General features: G+C 42.4%; 1 long non-coding RNA gene across 2 annotated transcripts; it reads right to left on the reverse strand.

The window, feature by feature from the left end:
• Positions 1–574: 574 nt before the first annotated feature.
• On the reverse strand, positions 575–4321 carry LOC116490402. Of its 2 annotated transcripts, none has more exons than XR_004253366.1 (3): positions 4167–4321; positions 3647–3701; positions 575–796 (listed from the first exon to the last, which is right to left on the reverse strand). It is a non-coding gene; the product is annotated as an uncharacterized LOC116490402 (long non-coding RNA). The 2 variants fall into 2 exon arrangements; XR_004253365.1 differs by lacking the exon at positions 575–796 and adding an exon at positions 1159–2795.
• Between the last annotated feature and the right edge of the window lie 244 nt (positions 4322–4565).

A 4565-nucleotide genomic window follows, 5' to 3' on the forward strand; every position in this document is an offset into this window, starting at 1 on the left:
CTTTCCACGGGGGATGTTGCTGCTCTGCCCTTCACCTGCAAAGCGTAACCACCAGCAGCAAAGCCTGGGGACAGGGCTGCAGTCCTGGAGAACACCCAGGCAGGTGCATTGCTTACCGCAGGACTCCCTGCAGGAGCTGCCAAAATGCTGGAAGCAGCAGTGGGGAGATGGAGAGCTCCGCTGCAAACGCTCCCTCCGCAGCAGCCAGCGTTGGCTGCCCGCATGGAAGGGCTCTCACCTGGGGGTGGTGAGGACAGGACGTCCTAGCAAAATTGTGACTGTTATGTCATTTGATCGCTGAAGTGTCACCGTCAAGTGTTTTTGTCAAATAGCTTTGTGTGTACTGTTTGGAACACTTTTTTTTTTTTTTTTTTTTTTTTTTTTAATTTCAAATTTAATCTCTCTCTGAGATGGGAGACTGAGGATGAACTAATAGTAACCATTTCACAGATAGCTGCATGGAAAGAAAGTCAACTTCCACAAAAGTTGAAATACCACTGAAGGAGCAACAGAGGCTTGTTTGTTTGTTTGCTTGCTTGTTTGATGCAAATGCTGGTGGAAATCCAACCTGCCTCACAAGAACTATGATTTTGCCACAAGATAATACTTGATTTTTCAACAATAAATGTTACCCTTCTCAGCCCAGCTCTTTTGCTCTGAAGAAAGTGTCCCATTCCCACCTGAAGAAAAACCTGCAGGACGCAGATGGAAAAATCGGTTGGTTGTGCTGCTTCTGCCCTCCAGCCCTGCAGACACCTTCCTGCTCCTTTGCCAACATGAGCGGTCGTGGGTGCTGCTGTGGGCACAGAAGGACACGGAAATGGCTTTTCCCTTGCAGGCAGAGTGCTCGGGGAGGAGCTCTCCTGCCCATGACAGGCTGCAGAGCTGCAGCAGAGGATATTTACGGGCTGCAAGGTGCAGGCAGGCGGACCCGCGATGCCTCACTGTGCCTTGCAGAGCGATTTGTTTCTCTTGTGTTGGAGGAGCTGAAGGATGGGCGGCCTCGATGTCTCTTTTGCTAAAGCTCTGCACAGCTTTGCTTCACAGATGAGCAGGAGTTGCTCCTTAGAAACAAATGATCTTTTTTTGTTGGTTTAGTGGTTTTTTTTTTTTTTTTTTTTTTTTTTTTTTTTTTTTTTTTTTTTTTTTTTTCCCTGACTGAGTTTTTTCTTGTAATGGAGCAGCTCCTCTCATTCTTTTGTACTCCTTTGTACTTATTGCATTTCTCTGGATCAACTGTCCCCTCTGTGATGACCAAGCGCTAAGTGTTTATTGGAGTCAGAACGTTCAATGAAAACAAAATTCCCTGTACTAGCCAGATACTTTATTGCAAATGCTTCTCCCATTTGGAGAGGCTGAAACAGCAGACAGCACACACCAGGCGAGTAAGCTGCCATGTGTCACGCAGCATTAAGTGGTGCTGAGGATCTGCAACAACAATGTGAAAAAACTTGCAGCCTGCAATAGCAACGAATGCTGTGCAGGGAGTGACCTTGATCTCTCCAAGAGTTTGCAGAAAAGAAAAATTCATTAGTTGGTGCACAATATTGTTATAATCTGTGTTACGTTTCATACCACAAAGGGAACTGCTCTCTATGCCTTACCTGCACAAACTCAAGAAAATGTTAGTGGGTAAAAGTTAGGAACATGTATCATTCAAAAACTAATTCTGCAAGAAACCTCCTACTAAATACTGAGTATAAAATATTTGGAACGGTATTAAAATAAACATGATTAAAATTATAATAATAAAAGCATGCAAATAATTTATCTGACTATAACAAAAGAAGTCTATGGTAGTTTGAAAGAAAAAATGGAAATCCATTTATATTTTTCATAGGTTTTAGTAGGACAACTGGGTCCATAGGTTTTAATGGACAACTGTCTTTGTGGATAGTAAATATTTTCAAGCAGAAAAACAATGCTGGATATAGTTAATTTTCATTTATAAAGCGATCTCCAGCAGATACAGAATGTAGTAGCATTGCAATTATTCAGTTTTCTAACGATGCCTAGCACTGAGAACTATCACTCTATTTACTGAAATGTAAAATTAAATGCTGCAAATAATGGGGGTTGCAGTCACTGATATTTCTGCCCAACAGAACTTTTATCATTCATTACTCTTTTCATTAATCCAAATTCATGGTCTTCAGTTTTATTTCCCTCTGCTAATGCTGAGTGCTTATCTTTCTGGGGCTTCAATCAGACCATATAATTCTGTTGCCCCTGGAAATGTGACCTTATCTGTCCCTGTTACTTAACACCCACCGTAAATATTTATCAGACATTTGTTTGGCATGCAAGCAAAAGGATAAGAGATTTTAACAATATTTTGCATTTTATTGCCACATTAATACAACATGCACAAAAGGCTATCTTTCACACCAACAAGGGGAAAAAATAAAGAGACAAAGATTTCTCAGACACTTGGGAAGCAGACCTATATGGGCATGTCTTTGTCAATGCGAAAATAGGGAGTGGTACTGCTTTTTATCTGCAGGTTGTTCAAATGCTACTCATGCATTTGAAACTGTAAATCCAGACAGAAGGAGCAAAGCAAATAGGGCTACAGACATGGGTTTCCAAAGGCTCTGTCCTGGACACCCCCATGATTCATGCACACGGCATTGCTGCTCCTGCCCTTCATCGCTGCCAGCTCCTGCCCTGTCCTGTCCATCTCCCACCACCATTGCCCAAACCTTGCCAAATCTGCCAGGGCATCCTCCCAGGACTGTATGTGGGGTGGGTGCCCAGGGTGCACTCGGTCAGGGATAGAGGCACATCAAACACACCTGAAAAGCAAATGGAGAAGGAAGACTGCATCTCACAAATATTTGGAGGACTTGACTTCAGTCTTTGTTGTGATCAGATAAAATATTTCCTATTCTGGGCTGAATTACTGCACCCTAAATATCAAAAATTTTCTTCATGAGAACTTCACAAAACGTCTGTGTTTATGCTAAATATTTCTGTTCATTTCCATTTCTTCTGAGTGGCTGAGTCTTCCACAATATGCCCAGCACTTCCCAGATTGTGCCAAAAACATGAAAATAATTTCTAAGGCCATCAATGCATGTAGCAGTATCTCATGTTCCAGCTACACAACAGGTAGGGTGGTGGTGGTGGCTGCACACCAAAGATCGAGTGGGGCAGAAATACTGTGCTTTTGGCTGGATGACGCTGCCTTGTCTAGTGCCAGCAGAGATGCTCACGCTGGTCTGCTGATGCTGCTGTAGATCGTTCAGAAGTGGGACTCTTAAACCAACATGCCCACATCGTTCATCCTGGGTAGATATCTAGAGACTATCTGCAAATGTAAATACCCTGTGCTCGGGGTTTTGATGGTGCAATGCTCCTACTCAGGTGTCAGGATAAACCGTGAGCAGCAAGTAAACCAAAACACAACACAATTAAGGACTTAATGAGTCCCTGACACTGCAGAATGTTCCAGGACCATGTTTCTAACAGGTACAAGCAAGTTAACACTGGTACTTCTACAAGGTGGTTATTAGGAAATGCAAGTTGCTGGGTTCAGCACATGGCTGACAAATTAAGTCCAGGCATCTGTGATGCCCAGGCAGAGTATTGATAATTATGGCTTTCAATCTGCAGTTGTACAAGTCAGTAAGGTTGAGCAACTCACATTTATAATCAATCAAGTCACACGGGCAAACTGTATTCAGGATTTCTGGAGGGTACTGTACGGAAGGAAAGGAGGAGGGAAGGAGAAAGAAAAAGAAAGAAGAAAGAAAGAGAGAGAGAGAGAAAGAAAAAGAAAGAGAAAAAGATTTATTGTATGGATTTGAATGTACGTTTATATATAAATATTTGTGTGCTATATGCATCTTAATATTTACCCATAATGTTTAACGGTAGACCTAATGATCCTCTGCTTTTAAAATAAGATGACCATGCACAGACGGGATATGTATGGATTCTTGGTGTCCGGGGACTACATCATCATTAATAAGAAATGCACCTACAAGATCCAGTTTCTCAGATTCAGTTCAATGCAAAAATGCATTAGACCTGCTGTGTGGAGGATGTACAGAGCCCTCAGCAGCTGAAATTAGGGAAACTACATCAGCCTTCATGTTATGAATCCCTGTTGCACATCTTCATGAAAAAGGATGAAAAAAAAAAAATATGACAAGGATACCTACCTAGTGTAGCCAGCAGATTCATCATGTAGCAGGCATCTTTCACCATCTTTAGGCAATAGTCTCAGTTTTGTTCATCGAGTGTCCTACCTACGAGAAGCTCTTTTTCAGCTGCCCCTGCCTCTGACGAATGGCTTCTGTCTGGATACTTTCTTTGAGGAGCTTCACAGAGTGCTGACGTGTACAATCAATACTAATAAAGGTCTCCCTAAAAAGATTCTCCATGGAGGTTTCTCTGAATACGTGGAGTTTCCTGACCTTTTTTTACTACAAGCCATTGCATAATGGCAATGTGATGAACAAGCAGTGGCAGGTAATGAATAATTAAGAGCCGGATGCAGTCACGGTCAGAACTACAGCATGAAATCATTTCACTGCTCATCAGCCATGGCTGCACGGCAC

This window comes from Aythya fuligula, chromosome 5, assembly GCF_009819795.1.
Source record: "Aythya fuligula isolate bAytFul2 chromosome 5, bAytFul2.pri, whole genome shotgun sequence".
In the NCBI taxonomy this organism is placed as follows: Eukaryota; Metazoa; Chordata; class Aves; order Anseriformes; family Anatidae; genus Aythya; species Aythya fuligula.